This window comes from Perca flavescens, chromosome 5 (assembly GCF_004354835.1).
Source record: "Perca flavescens isolate YP-PL-M2 chromosome 5, PFLA_1.0, whole genome shotgun sequence".
Classification (NCBI taxonomy): domain Eukaryota; kingdom Metazoa; phylum Chordata; class Actinopteri; order Perciformes; family Percidae; genus Perca; species Perca flavescens.
In genome coordinates, this window is record NC_041335.1 from 2,972,863 (window position 1) to 2,992,269 (window position 19,407).

The 19,407-nt window shown below is 42.4% G+C and overlaps 1 protein-coding gene across 2 annotated transcripts in view; it reads left to right on the plus strand.

Annotated features, from left to right (window-relative positions):
- arvcfb (ARVCF delta catenin family member b) overlaps window positions 1-19,407 on the plus strand; it is a 280,461-nt gene that overhangs the window by 47,984 nt on the left and 213,070 nt on the right. The window contains exon 2 of one of the 2 annotated variants that reach the window (XM_028579335.1): window positions 16,335-16,419. The exons of the other annotated variant lie outside the window; for it this stretch is intronic. The gene's annotated coding sequence lies outside the window, so the exon portion shown is untranslated. The remainder of the gene's footprint in view (window positions 1-16,334; window positions 16,420-19,407) is intronic. 2 annotated transcript variants of the gene reach the window in all.

Below are 19,407 nucleotides of genomic sequence, written 5' to 3' on the forward strand. Positions count from 1 at the left end.
GCTGCTGTCCCAGAGACAGAGCCGTACTGCCAAATGTCTTACTGCAAATGGAAATGAAAAGTTTTCTTGACTAAAGTGGTTCTCACTGAAACTGAATTATTGATGGGCTGCCATGTTGCATAGCTCTAGCTCTCAGTTTTCAAGTAAGGATTTTAGGTAGTTATCTAATAGTAAGATGTACACCGCAATATACTCAATATTGTTGCCTTATGTCTGAAGTTGGCATTTTAGATGTAACCGTTGAGATGTGAGATTTCCCATATAAGAGGGCTACTTGGACACCCTAAAACATCTCACTTCACTAAAGGAATGGCACTCTTAATGTACATCACATGTGTCAAACTCAAGGCCCGCAGGCCAAATCCGGCCCCTTGTAGATTTTGATCCGGCCCGTACATCAATTTGGGTTCACCATACATTTTGGCCCGCCTAGTTGTGCGCCAAACCAAAACACAGGAAAGTGTTTTTTAAACTGCAATTACCTGACATTCAAAGCAGACTGCGACTCAGAAATTCCCACAGAAGCAGAGAGTTTTCATATTAAGGCTGGGAAACAGGTTGTTGTTGTTAAAACAATAGTATTTCTTGATTTGCAAAATTCTATGATGGCTAAGGAACTCTTTTGATGACTTTTGTAGGGCTTCATGTTAACAAAAATGTGACAAAAAGCAACAAATTTACAAAAAGGTGACAAATGTCTGAGAAAGCCACTAAAAAGTTGGAACAAAAACAATAAAAATGAGGAAAAAAGCTACCAAAATGTTTTTAAAAAAGTGACAGTCACATACAGTAACAAAAGCACGTCAATAAACTCTACATGTCTGGCCCTTGGTGGGATTCTCTTTTTTCCAGAGTGGCCCTTAGTGAAAATGAGTTTGACACCCCTGATGTACATGATCTGTTTTTCTTAAAAACAAAAAGGCTGTGCACCAATGGACTGTTTCAGAATTGAATCTTAACATTTAAAAATAACATATTCACCAATATCTTTTTAATATCTTTTTTTCTTAAATTTGTTCTTAAGAAAGTTCCTAAGAAAAGTCTACGTCTGATTCATGACGTGTTCTTAAACAGCAGAATTGTTTGCAGGTGTGTTCTTAGAATGATGAATCCCAATGTCTTTGTAAATTGAAAGCTCGTGCCTGTCCTCGTGGGTGTGCCATCGGCCGAGGATTTAGATACAGACCTGGGCCCCGTGTTGGCGGTTTCATCTCCTTGGCCATCTCCTCCATATCACAATTGGAAGGTACACAATGGCAATTCAAGGTGCTTTACAAATGAGCAGAAGTCTAAGTGTGGTGTGTATTTATTAAAACAAACCTATAATTATGTGTAAAATAATTATGATTAATTCTTAATTAGAACGGACAAAAACGGTGTAAGAGTGCTGTTGAATGTGCGTAGAATCTGGTCTTACCTACGAACAAATCCCAAATAAGAAAACATTGGTGGGCTCCCAAATAGCTCAGTAGGTAGGACGGGCGCCCATATATAGAGGTTTACTCCTCGACGACCTGAATCGTCGTGAAAACTGCTTAAGTGGGATTTAAGAACACATTGATTCTTAAAGGTTCCATGACATGGTGCTCTTTGGATGTTTTTTATATAGGCCTTAGTGGTCCCCTAATACTGTATATGAAGTCTCTTTTTATATAGACCTTAGTGGTCCCCTAATGTATCTGAAGTCTCTTTTATATAGGCCTTAGTGGTCCCCTAATACTGTATCTGAAGTCTCTTTTTATATAGACCTTATGGTCCCCTAATACTGTATCTGAAGTCTCTTTTATATAGACCTTAGTGGTCCCCTAATACTGTATCTGAAGTCTCTTTTATATAGACCTTAGTGGTCCCCTAATACTGTATCTGAAGTCTCTTTTATATAGACCTTAGTGGTCCCCTAATACTGTATCTTAAGTCTCTTTTATAGAGACCTTAGTGGTCCCCTAATACTGTATCTGAAGTCTCTTTTATATAGGCCTTAGTGGTCCCCTAATACTGTATATGAAGTCTCTTTTATATAGGCCTTAGTGGTCCCCTAATACTGTATATGAAGTCTCTTTTATATAGACCTTAGTGGTCCCCTAATACTGTATCTGAAGTCTCTTTCCCGAAATTCAGCCTTGGTGCAGAATTACAGCCACTAGAGCCAGTCCCACAATGAGCTTTCCTTAGGATGTGCCATTTCTGTGTCTGTAGCTATTGAGGAGGAGAGAGGGGGGTCAAGGTGGGTCAAGGTGGAGGGTAGGGGTGTGGCCTTGACCAACTGCCACTTTGCTCATTTGAAAGCCATGATGTCTCTCTCTCTCTCTCATGGGTGGGCCAAATTCTCTGGGTGGCCAAAGCAGAGAAAGGGGAGGTAACCTTGCTCCTTATGACCTCATAAGGAGAAGATTCCAGATCAGCCCATCTGAGCTTTCATTTTTTCAAAGGCAGAGCAGGATACCCAGGGCTCGGTTTACACCTATCACCATTTCTAGCCACTGGGGGACCATAGGCAGGCTGGGGGAACGCATATTGATGTTAAAAAACCTGAATAAAGTGAAATTTTCATGCCAAGGGACCTTTTAAGAACGTTTGGTGAATGAGGCCCATTGATGTTGTAGCTATATTCAAATTCTAGCTTACTTGGTCTTCACTAAGACCTCTAAAATCCACTGACATTACCAGTCTTAGTGTGTTTCTTCCACGAAAAAAAAATATAAAAGCATCACATTTTCCCTGAAAACCACATCTTGACCAGCTTTGATAGCTTTGATTGATAATTTTCAGAGATGGAGATCTTATATATTCCTTTCATCCTCTCGGGTCTTTGCTGGATCACACATCCCAGCGTGTTGGGTATGATCAGGGGGAAGAGCTCTGAGTGGCTGGGAGGATTCGTACCCAGCCCCCCTCAGAGCTACACGCTCCCTAGATCTCTGAGGGTCCCTGTGGTTCAGCGGAGAAGCTGGCCGACTTAGAAATATATGAACTGCGGCCTCCTCATTTGTTTGGGCCCGCTCTATAAAATCTATTAACAGTCCAGCGTTGTGTGTTTTCACCTTGTTTTTTATGGTTTGTGTCCTCCGTATGGGGGCAGCGAGGACAAAGATGAGACAAACACTGCCTTTCCTTGTGCTATATTGAACTTGGCATGCACAAGTACAGAATTTAAGGCTGGAGATACTAGAGCTGTGGTATGGTGGGGAGTTGAGAGAATATTCCCAAAGCATAAAAAAGTATGTGAACACATGTCACATGCCTCACATTCCAAGAGAGCAAAATATGTTTTACTACGCTGAGAAATTCTCATTATTTTTTCATGCAGAAGGAGCTACGTTTGATGACTCTGCGACATTAGCAAGATAAGCAGGCTAATTAGTGTTAAACACCTAAGCTCCAAAAATTAGCACCTCTCTATTTCTTCCAGCCGTAATGCTGCAGCAGCAGAAGAAGAAATCAGCAGTCTCTCTGCCAGTGTGTTGGAATGTTTTCACACCCATAGAGGGCAGCTGTGCTCTCCACAATCTCTCCTCTCTTAAAGAGTAACATACACACACCACACATATATAACAGACAGATATAACAAGTTATAGAGGTGGTGTGTGTGTGTGTGTGTGTGTGTGTGTGTGTGTGTGTGTGTGTGTGTGTGTGTGTGTGTGTGTGTGTGTGTGTGTGTGTGTGTGTGTGTGTGTGTGTGTGTGTGTGTGTGTGTGTGTGTGTGTGTGTGTGTGTGTGTGTGTGTGTAAAAGTCAGGCATCTGCCAGAGACAATACACACGCTTGTTTTGATGCTGAGCTCTCTTAAACTTACTTTCTGTCTCCCTCGATCTGAATCTCTTTCACTTAAAAGCTTTTTAAAAGCCATCAACGTAGCTGGGCTCGCAATGCAGAAGAGCAACCATTGATTACCAGTGCCTTAAGTGACTCGGGGTAATGAATCATAACAACAGTGAATGGTCGGTCCCTGACACCGAGGCATTCAGTGCAGGCTGAAAAAAGATATAGTAGCTTGTTGCAGAGCGTGGCTACAGCTGAGCTGTTGTTTTCTGGCAATACAGTCGGTTCAGGAAAAAGACTCTTGTAGATGTAATATGTTTTTGTCAAGGAGCCGAGGCGGACAAAGAGAGAGACAGAGCGAGAGCTGGCATGAAATCAGCTCTCTGTAGCTGTAGTCTGGGTCCTTGCACACACTGGACTGTAATAAACCAAACAGTATCACATTAACACTCAAGGTCTGCCATTAATGAGCCCAGCTTTGACCAGCAAACGATATTACACACACACACACACATACACACACACACTTGCACGTGTGCACACACACATAAGTGCCCTTACTGTCTCTCCACTGACTGTTTAATTCTGTGGACGATAATTATAACCGTTATCTGTTGCCTCTGAAAAATTATTGAGCTTGTCAGCACCCATTAATTTACTCTGTATGATAAATTAAGTGCGTTTTATACCCCTCTTGTTGGAGTAAATGGGAGGCAGTTTTTTCCAGAGGCTAAGTCTGCTTTACTGTACTGTAAGTCACACATGACAGACTTTTGTTCTGCTTCCCCGTTGTTTAAAAGCCTGGAGAAAATGAGTCGGAGATAAATTAGCCACAGTAGAATGTGTGTGCAGCTCCGAACTGGAATGAGGATGTGTCATCTAAGCTGAGCGTTGGAGCTGTGGATTTACATGCAAATACAGAACCTATTTACTTCCTATAGTTAACCATACACATATAGCACAAGAAACTTCACATACCTACAGTATAACCGTCTGTTTTATGATTTATGTCCTGGAAATTGTAAACTGTGGTAGCCTCATTTTGCCATTTGTTGTTGTCCAAAACCTCAGGTGCAGGAAGCATTCATCAGCAACCAATCTCATGCTGCCGCCGCTATATGTCCCGCCTGTTGCTGCAACATGATTTGTACTGGAGCTAAAGGAATCATGTATCTCAAATATAAGCCAGGGAACAGCAGCAGAACTATGTGGCTACCAGCAGGGTAGAAAGAAACATGATTTATAGGCTCCTATTGTGTATTGTACTCGGGCACCACATTGTGCATCCACATCCGTCTCTGAGAATAGCTGTCAATCAAAAGGCTAATGCTCACTTCCTGTAAATGCTGAGTGTCTCGGGCGGCGAGGGGACAACAAAAGTGACCTTTTTGAACCTCAAAAGTGCGCGTATTGTTTCACAACTCAACATTTATGTCTGTTTACTTGCTGTGACACCTGCTTCAGGGAGGTCAGACGTCCACAGGAGCCAAGGCTTATAAGAATCCAGAGACTTGTGCAATGACATTTTGGCAGGATAAAGACTGTGTAAGTGTAAGACGTCGAGTGAGATCGCTTTAATAACTTGTCATTCTCCCAACTGTGTGGGTCTCATCTCATTGTAGAAAATAGACTGGTGTATAGAGCTCAACAGTGACCACCGTCTTTCTGAACGGCTCAGTGATTTTTTTTTTTTTTTTTTTTACCCCATTCAGCTCCATTGACTTATCAGAAAATGCTTATATTAAAAGTTTTAAGACTGGAACCAAGCCAAGCAGCTACGAGATTAATCATGACCATAAAACCTCGGCACATAAAACCATTTTGAAAACATAAGAAAAGGCAAAGGATCAATAGTGTGTACCTAGCCATGGTAGAGTTAAGTGGTAGCTCACATTTCTATGGCAACAGCGGGCTCCACCAATCAGAGACGTCTCTTTTATGCTTAAGATTGGGTAGTGTACTTCTTCATGACATCGAGATTAAAATGTTTTTTTTTTTTTTTTTTAAACTATGTTGATTTCATACACACTTGTCTTCTAAAGGGGCATGAACAATCATTTCACAATCTCGTAGCTCGTGGTCTACCTTGGTTATGGCTAAGAATCGAAGTCCTTTTTACGGAATGGAATGGGATTTTGGAACCACACTGTTGAGCTCTATTTGCTTATTGCAGATATGTCCGTCAATAAGTAACAAGAAACCACAGTACAGAAATGCCAAAGATATATTCCGCCTGTGTGTTTAATGCATGCCTGCAAACCAAATTCTTTCGGGATAATAATACAGTTTAAACTGAGATACAGTAATCTAGAAACACTTTATCCACCAGTGAGCATTGCCAAGTATGTTTTTTCAACTGGATAACATCCTGCCAAGTATTCTTACTAAGTAAAAAAAAAAAAAAACACTCATCTTATATTACACCAAGAAGTTTGCTCATTAATGTGAGCATCGAAGTGGACTATAAAAGTGGATGGTGCAACATATCTGCTACAATTTAGGGTCAGAGTTCACCAAAGTTTAACTAATGTTGAAAAATGTGTGTGGTTTACTTTGCCCTTGCGAGCAAAGTCAGTAACCATGTTGGAATGAATGGATTTTCCCATAAACTGTCACCGTTTCAAATGCTGGTGTGGCCTGACCATAACTCCATAATTTGTGCAGTCAGCTTCTAGCACCATAGCTGCTGGATTTTTATTTTTTTATATTTTTTTAAATATGTGCTTAGTTTGGGTTGACAGTGAGCGAACAGTCCTGCAGGATTTGGATGGATAAACAACCACAACCCTTGTTTCCAGAGAGAAGGAGAGTGTTGCTGCCGTTTGACAGCAGAACACACAGCCTGCCACAAAACTCCCTCATGAGCACAAGATGTGGAAGTCCACTACTGCTCCCCAAATCCCTGTCAACACTTCCTTTATCCCCCTCTACACATATCTCCTTCTTGTTCTTCTCTCCTTTTCCTCCACTATTGGTTCATTTCTATCATTCTCTTTTACTATTCCTGTCTCCGCTCCCTTCCCACCTTCTCTCATTTTGGATCCCCTCTTCTGGCAGCCTGCAGAAACCATTTAAATGGGATGTAGCTTGTGTTGCTGGCGACACGAATAAGAAGTGAAAGATATGACTGTCTTTCTCTGCCCGCAAACAGAGAAGAGTGTTGCAACCTTGTTGTAAGGGATGTTGGGCTGTTAATAAGCCATAGAGAACAGAATAAACAGGTCTTTGTGTGGGTGTGGGTGGGGTCCTTTATCCAAACTCGTGAGGCTCATTATCTGAGCAACGTGGTATGCTTTCCAAAAAAAGGTTTGACAGCCACTGCGAGACATCATCTACCATACGTTACTCTACAGTTTGGTCTGCTTTGCTATCCGGCAAAGGAAGGCATTGTTAAAAGACTAAGACTTCACAGCTCACTTTGAGCCGTTCGGCCCATTTTCTGTCTACCTCTGCCATCTTTCTGTTCCTGCTCTCTTAATGTCTTCTCTTTGTGCTTCCATCTCGACAGCGTTCAGCCCGTGCTCTGCCATAAAGACTAATAAAACCAAAAAACACATTATTATATCATTTGAAGAGCAGAGCAGCCTTTGTCAGTTTATCCACCTGCTGCAGCGCAGAGCTGATATGATTCGGCACAATGTGGTTTGTTTACATTTTATGTAATAGTTTGGGCTATTTATGCAGCTTTAACTTTGGAAACTGCCACTCTGAATACCAATCTCCTCTGTAGCTTTGCAGCGCTGCTGCCTCTGCACGGGTATTTACCGCTCCTGGATGGCTCCCCGACTCAGATATATGGCTGAAGGCTTAAATAGATGTCAGAAAGGTCTGCCCTTGCACTTTCTATTGGGAGAATTCAATACGTTGTAACTTTGTTGGGTGTGAAAGGAGAGGTGAGGTGAAGTGGGGCCGAGGGTTTAAATTGACCGAAATGCACTGAATGTGCAAAATATTTGGGACATGATATTGAGTTGCAGCCTCTTTTGTGCAATTTAAAAATCTAACTCGTCTGCTTCTCTTTTGTGGCAAGTATAGATTTTGCAAGGGAAGTCAATACGTAATAATGGCTCTTACCTGAATTTTCCTCACCTTTGTACAGTTATTTTGTCCATTTCTATATTTGACTCTGGACACCTGAAAGACTGCTGGGTCCGGGTGTTGAAATTCCAATCAGCAGGGGTGACATGGCAATTAAATATTGAATCTTAAATGTAGGAAGCCAGACAGACTGGGATCAAAGGTGTGTGTGTGTGTGTGTGTGTGTGTGTGTGTGTGTGTGTGTGTGTGTGTGTGTGTGTGTGTGTGTGTGTGTGTGTGTGTGTGTGTGTGTGTGTGTGTGTGTGTGTGTGTGTGTGTGTGTGTGTGTGTGTGTGTGCGCAATGGAAACGCTAAATGGACGTTTCATTTAGCTGGTGTTGGATTGATTAGTAAAAGCATTATTTTTCAGATTGCCAATGATGCATTTTGTGTTTGTATCATGTGTTGGGATTTGTGTGAGGCCCCAGAGTCAGGAAATGATGCATAAGGAACTATGTTCATTTAAGAACAGTAAAATGAAATGAGTGTTTTGAGGACTTTCTGCAACAGCAGCAATAAGTTTCTTATTAATCTTTGCGCCCAAGATGAATGAATATTTTATGTCTGAGGATAGAGCAGGAGACAATAGGTCATAAAGTCAATTGTAGACAAACCTGTATTAAATCTGCTCTATAGTTTGAAGATTGGATCCGCAGAGTCATTTTTTACACCAGAGGGAATCACAGCAGAAACTTTTTCACTTCAAAATCATTGAATCCAGCCTTTGAGGCACTTTTACTACTTTCTATTATGCCTCGGCTGAATTATTTTTTTGAGGAAAATCAATTCTATCAAGGTGAGCTTTGAAAGACGTGCTTTAGTATTAACATTCATAAGAATATCAATCAGCCAACCACTGTGAGTGGGTGGAAAGCCGAGGGAACAAAAGTTCAGATGGTTTTTCTGTCTCCCCGGATGGGCTTTAATTCTGGTTGTTTCTCCTCACGGAAATCCTGTAAGACCCCCTCCAACCCGACTCCCGAACCCTCACTATCCCTTGATCCCAATAGCAATGAACCCATGGGACCTCTGATCAACCATGCAAGGGCATTGAGTCATTGACAGAAGACACTGGCTAAAGTGTTTCTTTCTTGGCAGCCAAGGCCCAGTAGCCTTTAGATAACTTATGGTATGATGTTCTGGCAAACAATGCAAACTTAATTAATAGTTCAACATTTTTGGAAATACGATTATTTGCTCTCTTGCCTGGAGTTATCACTCTCTTGTCAGTGTGCTAAATATTACCTAAGCTAGAGCCAGGAGAGTGTTCGCTTAGCTTAGCTAAAAGACTAGAACAAGGGGAAAACAGCTAGCAACCTGTACAATTTGACACTTCGAATATAACAAACAATATATAATGTGTTATATAATAGTGAGTGGAGTTTGTTACTGTTAACAAAGTCCAGCTTACTGTTTCCCCCTGTTTGCAATCTTAATGTCTAGCTAAGCTAACAGTCTTCTGGCTCTAGCTTCATATTTAGCATACAGCCATAAGAGTAGCAACAATCTTCTCTAATTCTTGGCAAGAAAGCAAATACGCACATTTTCCCAAAATGTGGGATTCATTGTTTTAATTCTGACATATCATGTGAATGGTCAAAGCAGAATTTAAGTTACCTGGCCAAGTTTAGTTTGAGCTAAAAAATGAAAGGTGATAAGTATCAATTTAGTATCACAGAAAATGAACAAGGTTCCTTCACATAATTTACAAATTGTAGCATGGATTTAGTCATTAGCCCTCTAACACTGTGCATGAGGGAACATGAGCCTTCTGGACAGAATCACATCTGTTAACTCTCTCCCTCCCTCCTGTGTGTGTGTGTGTGTGTGTGAGTGTGAGGAGTACCGGCATTGATAAAGAAGCCAGATCTCCCTGCAAATGATTTCCATGTTACGTCATCTGTCAGTGTCAATTAACCTCCAGCCGCTAAGTCTGAAGGAGTCTGAGGCCAAGCTCTGCTGAAGCCAAGAGCCGCAGACAGTGAGGACAATCGGGGGAAGAGTTGCTGAAAGGCCAGAAAAGTTGACGCACTGCAGGTTTGAATCTTGTGTCATATGGGAAAATCAATGCAGTGAAGGTGGAAGATAAAAGGCACGACCACTTCTGTCCAGTAATCGGTTTAAGTAATTTGTGTCTTTTATTTGGCCTGTAAATTCACACAGTTTAAAAATGGCCACTGACTGTGTTTTTAGCTGTACAGGGTCTCCACTACCACCACCACCACCACTTGTTACCTGTGTTCCTATGGTAACAGAAAGCATACTCCCTGGTAGTTCAAAATAGCGTTGATCTTTTAGCTCGGTCACTGATGTGATTTTGCAGTGGAACCGCTGCCGATGGATCTCGGAAATTTCTAAACAATGAGTGTTTCTCAGCCACAGCTATGGAACTAATAAAAACAGACACTTCTTCCACAGGATGTGCAGAGGAAAGAAATTAAGTCAATTGATAGGAATGTTGTTGTTGGGTGTGAATGCTAATCATAATTACAATACATCTTTATCAATCTCGGATTTTTTTAAGGCTTAGACACACTGATCATTTTGTACTCTGTTATCACCAGTGATCACCAACAGGCCAATTTCCCAAAAAAGTGCCCCCATGCAGCCAGCCAAATTGCACAGCCAGGGCCCATATGATCCTGCCTGCCCTCCATCTTCCCCTCCCATATTATCTTCACCCAAGCCTCTGCTCCCAGTGGGTGATCAGACACATGCAGCATGTTCGGGGGCCAGGGGTTGCACTTTGCCAATGTACTTAACTCACTGTCATTACAGGAATTTGTGAAATGGCTGCAACTAATGATTATTTTCATTTTCTGCTGATTATTTTCTTGATGTCCCCTTACCCGGTTAGCGGCATCGAGCGACACCACAGGCTGAGCTGCTGGTCTCCCTAGCAGGCGAAGCTCGCGTAGTGTGTCGAGTATTCCGTCTGTAATAAAGTTTCCTGCATATTCTCCGATCTGTACCAATGTATCCCGGTGGTACACACGTGCGGTAGTTTGAATGCACATCATTGTTGTAAAAGTTTACTGCTGAAAAGAGAGAGCTGTAGCTTAGCTTCAAGATGGCTGACACTCGACTCTCATTGGGTTGTGACAGTCCCACCCCCTATGGGCGGGTTGAAAACATGCCGAACTAGCTGGCTGTAGTCCATAGCCTCTGGGCAAAAATGCCTCCGATGACGATTTTTGCGTCGTCAGAGGCTTTTTTTTCCAGACCCACAATACAGAGAAATCTAGTCTCAGGGGGACATGAGGGAGGGAAGCACGGTCATTCGAAAATACTACCGGGTTTCTACTGATACAACGCTTAATGCTAATAGGTGAAGTATCCCTTTAAGCTTTCTCAAATACACTCTACGTTAGAACAAAGTCTAGGTTTTCTGTCAGACCGGCAGGGGCTGCCTGGATGTTTCTGCCTGGTCGCTTTCCAGGTGCCCCCCAGACTGTAACTGAGGATCTGGCTTGGGAGCGGAGGCTGTGTGTGTGAGGGGTGGGGGGGGTTGGCTGCTGAAGATGGAGGAGCAGGCGGGGCAGGCTGGCCGGCTCCTACGACCCCTCAGAGCTCCATCTGGACCGTGGGGGGGCTGTCATGTAGGAGTGCAGGGCCTGAGCGTAGGAGCAAATTGCTTTTTAATCGATCATATTCCCAGTAATGGCCACTCCCAGCAGCCACTTGCCTACTTTCCATTCTATTTATGGAAGCTGCCTCTGATTTCTGTATGTGTGCTCTGTGAGGGAGGGAGGGACAGAAGAAGAAAACCCAGTAGGGGTGAGTTTTGTTGACCACCTCAAGTCAGTAAAATCCAGAATCATGTTTTCCACTCTTCTCTTCAAGTCTAGCCTTGTGTGGGGATGTATTTTTGCTCATTAAAATACGAGTACTACAAGGACCCTGCACAACTCATGTGGTTCTAGATGATATGAAGGCTGATAGCATGCTGGTCCTTTGTATCTGCACAAGGCAGTGATTTCAGGGCAATGAGACATGAGCATCAGACACTGCTCTATTTTAACAACAAAAAGAAAACCCTCCCCACCATTAAAAAATCACAGAGCTGCAGTCAAACATGTCATGTGCTTTTATAGAAGCCCGTCAATGCTGTAATGTGATCGTTTTCCCAGCTCCAGTTTCTTGCATCTATTTTCAGTCCGATACCCAGTGTTGAGTCTCCCACTAACAGGCGCTACTGTGAAGCGTGTATGGGTAATAAATTATGACTCAGCCCAATGCTGCCGCTGATTGTTGGATCCTTTTTCTAAGATGCTGTTGTTTCTAACTAATCTGCCCCCCGGGGCTCTTGAGAAGGAAGTTTAAGTCTGTGTTTCCTTGCTCTGTAGTAGAATTTATTTTGTTCTTTTCATAAAGCATTGAATCACCCCTTTGTAAAAAAAAAAAAAAAAAAAAAAAAAAAAAAAAAAAAGAAACGGTTCCAGCTGTAATGGTGTCACATAAAGGATCCTGCAGAATGAGCAGTGCCATTGAATGAGGCCGTCGCTTGCAAGCACTCCAGTCAGTTTTCCTTTGCAGGCCTCTCAGGAATTGTAAATGTCTTAACATTTTCAACAAGACAGGTTTTTTTTTTTTACTTTGCACTGAAAAACAATATATTTTGGTGTGCTTTTCTTTCTCTGCAGTGCACCAGAAAATGTATGACTATTTAATAGAAGGTATAAGGACAGGCTTAAATGAAAGGATAGCACAGTTATGAAATCTTTTTACTTGGAACCTTATCTGTTTTGTTTTTCTTCAGATAAAAACTGCAACTAAGGTAAAAAATAGTCAAAATGAAAGCAAATGAAAAACAACTGCACACTAGAGAAGATGAAAAAAATTAATACTTGTGTATCACCATTGCTTTATACAGTGGTGTGAAAAAGTGTTTGCCCCCTTCCTCATTTCCTGTTCCTTTGCATGTTTGTCACACTTAAGTGTTTCGGAACATCAAACCAATTTAAACAATAGTCAAGGACAACACAAGTAAACACAAAATGCAATTTGTAAATGAAGGTGTTTATCATTAAAGGAGAAAAAAAATCCAAACCATCATGGCCCTGTGTGAAAAAGTGATTGCCCCCTAAACCTAATAACTGGTTGGGCCACCCTTAGCAGCAACAACTGCAACCAAGCGTTTGCGATAACGTGCAATGAGGCTTTTACAGCGTCCTGGAGGAATTTTGGCCCACTCATCTTTGCAGAATTGTCCTAATTCAGTTACATTAGAGGGTTTTCGAGCATGAACGGCCTTTTTAAGGTCATACCACAACATCTCAATAGGATTCAGGTCAGGACTTTGGCTAGGCCACTCCAAAGTCTTCATTTTGTTTTTCTTCAGCCATTCGGTGGTGGACTTGCTGGTGTGTTTAGGATCATTGTCCTGCTGCAGAACCCAAGTTCGTTTCAGCTTGAGTACACGAACAGATGGTCGGACATTCTCCTTCAGGATCTCTTGGTAGACAGCAGAATTCATAGTTCCTTTTATCACGGCAAGTCTTCCAGGTCCTGAAGCAGCAAAACAGCCCCAGACCATCACACTGCCACCACCATATTTTACAGTTGGTATAATGTTCTTTTTATGAAATGCAGTGTTCCTTCTACGCCAGATATACTTGGACACACACCTTCCAAAGAGTTCCACTTTTGTCTCATCGGTCCACAGAATGTTGTCCCAAAAGTCTTGGGGATCATCAAGATGTGTTCTGGAGAAATTGAGACGAGCTTTGATGTTCTTTTTGCTCAGCAGTGGTTTTCTCCTTGGAACTCTGCCATGCAGGCCATTTTTGCCCAGTCTTTTCCTGATGGTGGAGGCATGAACGCTGACCTTAACTGAGGCAAGTGAGGCCTGCAGTTCTTTGGACGTTGTTGTGGGGTCTTTTGTGACCTCTTGATGAGTCGTCGCTGCGCTCTTGGGGTAATTTTGGGCGGCCGGCCACTCCTGGGAAGGTTCACCACTGTTCCATGTCTTCGCCATTTGTGGATAATGGCTCTCACTGTGGTTCGCTGGATTCCCAAAGCTTTGGAAATGGCTTTATAACCCTTTCCAGACTGATAGATCTCAATTACTTTCTTTCTCAATTGTTCCTGAATTTCTTTGGGTCTCGGCATGATGTGTAGCTTTTAAGGATCTTCTGGTGGACCTTACTGTGTCAAGCAGCTCCTATTTAAGTGATGCCTTGATTGTGAACAGGTGTGGCAATAATCAGGCCTGGGTGTGGCTAGAGAAATTGAACTCAGGTGTGGACAACCACAGTTATAGTATGTTTTAACAAGGGGGGCAATCACTTTTTCACACAGGGCCATGATGGTTTGGATTTTTTTTCTCCTTTAATAATAAACACCTTCATTTACAAATTGCATTTTGTGTTTACTTGTGTTGTCCTTGACTTTTGTTTAAATTGGTTTGATGTTCCGAAACACTTAAGTGTGACACACATGCAAAGGAACAGGAAATGAGGAAGGGGGCAAACACTTTTTCACACCACTGTATGTCTCATCATATTGTTAAAGATTGGTGAGGATTTGTATTTGGTATAGTTCCAGTGCATTGAGCACTCAGGGATACTGTCGTATTTCACTTCATTGTTGTGGATGTCGGCAACATCTGGCATCCCTGGATTCTCTCTGACTGAGAGAGAGAGAGGGAGAGAGAGAGATATACTGACTTCCTTTCTGCATTCTCTGTCAGTATCTTGTCTGGGTCTCGCCCCCCTGACCAATCAGGACATGAGGTGCCTCAGCCTCCCATGTTGCTGTCTGGCTCTGCTGCTGTCCTCATTTAACCACTCATAGCTTTTGATCCAGGCAGTTCTCTTTTGTTTACTACTCGTCCTCCCATGCTGGGTGTGTATTCTACAATTAAGGTTCCCTGGCATCTTTTCCTCTTTAGACTAGTGGCAGACTGTTATACAGATACAGTCTGTGTTGGTCTTCAATTAGCAATCTGATAGCCTCCAGTCGATACTGTCAACCCCTGATTTTGTTGGAGCTTCTTTAACCACAGCTTGCCAGTGTGTTGATGTTATTATTAATGTAACATGTCTGGCCAGAGAACGTGTGTGGAAAGGGCTTTACTCAGCAGCTTCAGGATGTCTGTAAAATGTGCAGTGAAACCTTCTTACCCTGCCTTAAGCAAATAGGAAAACAATGATCTGGCTCAACTGAATTAAAGTCAATTTGCAGTAAATTGAAGCCCAATTGTTGGGGGGAAAAAAAAGGATCCGAATGGTCATGTAACTTTCTCAAACCAAACCTGCAGCATCCACTCCTCTACAGGTCGTCTTTATGCTCAGTATATTCTGAATACACAGACTTAAATGCACTGTTCTGTCCAAGCTCACTCATTGGCTACAGTGAAGCTCTCTCCAGCTTAATTGTTGGTTGTAATTCCTATTGCAGTTTGCTCATTTCATTGGCACCTGAGCATAAGAGAGCCTGATTTGGGTGGGGTATTGCTTTAAAATTAGGTGCTGCAGCAAAAGGTAGCACATTCTAAGATGATGAATATAATGATGATCTATTATGCCCAATGCAGGTCTTTCTGCAGAACCCTCTTTCTAAATATCTCACTGTCTCTTTAAAGTCTCTTTTCTGTGCCATTGATTAGTGTTCATCCCATTGATCTGTAGTGCAATAGTAGGACTTAATGAATCAAAACCATCACACAATCATGTTGGGCAGAGTTGTACTGGTGTATTGCAGTGTTGTATTGATCCTGCCTTGTATATTTTAATTGAGAAGAAAACCACCACACTTATAATAGAATTTAATTGGGTAGATCTTTCAGCTTTCATTGTCCATGCAGTAGTTTCCTTGGTGTTGTTTGTAGTTAGGTGGTCGGTAGGTAATAGGTCTCGTTATATTCTCCACAGGGATTTCGGACTGCACACCAAATAGCAGAAATGAAAACTTCTCCAGAGCAAGGAAGTGGCTACGATTGGACCACCTTTACAAGAAAGGGTCATACCTATATGCTTGGTTACGTTAAAACAGTTGGTGTCTTCCTCTGTTCGAAAAAAAAGTTTGACATTTTGGGAAATATGCTAATTTGCTTTCTTGTCAAGAGTTTGATGAGAAGATTACCGTAGTTTAGCACAATACTGGAAAGGGGAAAACACCTAGCCTGGCTCCGTCCAAAGGTAACAAAGTCCATATACCAGCACCTCTGAAGCTCACTAATAGACATGTTGTATCCGGTTTGTTTAATCCATTCAAAAACTAAATTGTTGTTTTAAGGGTGTTATATACTGGACTCTTGAGAGGCTCCAGAAAGTTACTAGTCCCACTTCTGGGCCAGTTGTCCTTTTTCCAGTCTTTGTGCTAAGCTAAGTTAGTTGACTTCTGATGGGACATTCATACAGGTGCCAATCTTCTCCGCTAACTCTCAGCAGGAAAACAAAAAAATCACATTTCCCAAAATGTCAAACTTTTCTTTTTAAAACTTATATTTGCTGGAGTTACACAGCTGACTATAATGTCTTTCTCTCTGTGTTTTAGGTGTAGCATCTCAAGTGTTGTGGCTCTGCTGTGATAAATGTCAGCCTGTCCTGATATTTGTATGGGTTTTTCTTCTCAACCAAAGGTGAGTTTATCCTCTTCTCAAGCAGGTGTGTTGTGGTTTACAGTAACAAGTGGATTTATATAACAGGCGCTACACTCGTTCACTCTGCAGTGGTAGGACCTCATTCTCAAATACTCTTTCTCATCATTAAATATGCTTAAAAGTCGCCACAAAGCTGTAAAAGACATCAAGTAAAAGTCAAAATTATGGATTATAGGCACTGCATGTGGTTTAACGACGTGCTCATAAACCTTTAGACTGAGGAATAGGTGACTGGTGTCATGTTTTATTACAGTATGTCCAACAGTGTGGTACATTCATCAGGTGAATTTAAAAACACTTGAGATGTAGTTGATTTCTAGCCTGGATTATCTGAGTAGCTAATACCTTCTTTGGCACGATGGATCCCAGTTTGCCATTGACAATTAAGTGAATGAGTTAGTTCTTTGTGCTGCCCCACTTAACATCCAGCAATAGATCCCCACCCAATCTCCACTATTATATCGTATTTTGGGATTTCTTACACAGAACCTTAGGAACCCCTGTTTGTGCCTAAGAACTTTCTTGGGTTGCCCTTGCTTTCACTTCACTGCTTTCTACGTCTTCCAAACTACTGATGTTCTTCTTTCAAAGTGGTATAGTTTTGTTGCCACCTGACAAACAATTCAGGCCTTGATGTTGGTTGCCCGGGAGCTGTAAACTGAAGTGGAACCTATCTGTGGAAGCCCTGTTTCCAAAAAAAGAAAAGAAAGTAAGTTCAGCAAAAAAGGTCAGCTTTTTCTTTGGTCACTTTGACAAGACGACTCTCTTTAGCTGTTGATTTACAAGAACGCTGAGTCACTACATTGTGTTGTTCCTTTTTGCTACTGAGGTTAATCTTGTGTCTGGCAGCTAAAGCCGGTCATGTGCGTCGTTTGGCTGACGAAGAAGTGGATCCCGACTCCAGGATGTCATGTTTTGTTTCTGTCTCGGTCGTGTAGTTTTTCGTCTTTGTTTCTTTCTTTAATGGGACTGAGCTACTGCGCTGGCTGTTCTTCAGGGAGCAGCACATCACCAGAGCTGCATCTGCGCACCTCAACCAGGAGTTACGGCCTGGCCTTGGATGAAATATATCGGCTTTAAAACTTTGCATGAGGGGAAGATTTAAAGAGTTGCAAAACAATTCACACAAAAATGGTGAAGACAGCCAGGCTCTGACATGCAGTTATTGAAAGCACCGGTACGGGAGATTAACCTGACTCCACCAGCCCCCTCGGGCTATGATTCTCTCTCTGGTTGGTGCCTTTTCTACTATTCCCCTGAGAGCCAGAGCTGCTGGGACAGAACCTTGGGTAATGCCTCACTTCCTGTTGTGTACAACTAAAAACGCAAATGTTGTTAGTTTGTTGATGATTTCATATTTGATTTTCTACCTCTCTGAAGCCCTAAAAAACCTTTGTGATTCATCAAGGTGGGGATAAGGGGCCATCTGTTGACACTTAGACACAGACATACACACACACACACACACACACACACACACACTCACTCAGTTGCTCTGCAAGCAACCTACAGTTCAACCAGAAGTCCTGTGGATGATGTTTGAGAACCTTTTGAATTAGATCCTGTGTAAATTATTGATCAAAGCAATTTGTATTCCTTTCTGGAGACCTGCTGAGAGTTGTCTTTTGCACAAGTAAGGTTGTGATTGAAAAATATAATTATTTGAATTTTACACTGTTTTCTGATGAGTAATGTTAAAGGGGCTCTAAGCGATGTCACGCGTTTCTTAGGCTACATTTGTTTGTCACATACAGCAAACATCTCCTCACTATCCACTAGCTGCCTGTCCCCTGAACACACTGTAAAAAAACACGGTCTCTGTAGACAGCCCAGGCTCCACAAACGCCAACAAAAACAAACTGTGCCAACCTGCACCACTAAACATAACAAACAGTGTTCCAGCCAATAACCGACAAGAAGGAGCTGGTTGAGCCATCACCGCAGCAGCGTTGGCACCTAGGCTACTTCCACAATGCGTATTCATGACTGTTTCAGGAAGCACGGAAGAGAGGGGGAGGGGACGGGATGAGGAGGAGGGAGGGGCGAGCTAGCCTCCGTTTTGTTTGACAATACTTCGAACGTCAACAAGAAGTAACGTCACCCAACATCGCTTAGAGCACCTTTTAACTTCAGCAATATCTTCGGTTTTACTCTCTGAACGTTTAAGCATCACCTTCTTGTGTCCATATTATATGGATAATATCAAAATAATAATGTTGTGAACTTTAACCTCTTGTTACCAGCAGCCAACACACATTTGTGTGTGTGTGTGTGTGTGTGTGTGTACAACAGTGGCTTTGAATCTGAGCCCTTTATTGTAGAAATTGGGGTCAAACAGGGATGTATCATTGCTCCCACCGTATTTACCATCTTCATTGCAGCCATACTTCACCTTACTGGTCAAGAGTTGCCACATGGATTACAATCCTTTACAGGACTGACGGCAGGCTATTCAACCTTAACAGGTTCAAAGCCAAGAGCAAAGTCAGAAATACCACCATTATGGAGCTGTAATATGCCGATGATAACGCCATTGTAGCACTCTCCCCTGAAGACCTCCAGGGCATTCTAAATGCCTTTGCCAAGGCATACAGAGCCCTGGGTTTGGCCTTGAACATCAAGAAAATGCAGGTTTTGTATCAACCACCACCCAACCAGCCATCACTCCAGCCCATCATCAAAGTGGATAACACCACTCTGGAAAGCGTGGAACACTTCCCCTACCTTGGCAGCATTCTCTCGTCGAAAGCCGATCTAGACTCTGAGGTTAACCATCGCCTGAGCTGTGCCAGCAGAGCCTATGCCAAACTCAGGACAAGAGTCTTTGATGACCGAGACCTGAGGGCCAAGCTCCTGGTCTATAGAGCTGTGATTCTCCCAACTCTGCTGTATGGAGCGGAATCCTGGACCACCTACAGCAGACACTTAAGAGCCCTGGAACTATTCCATCAAAGAACCTTAGGAAAA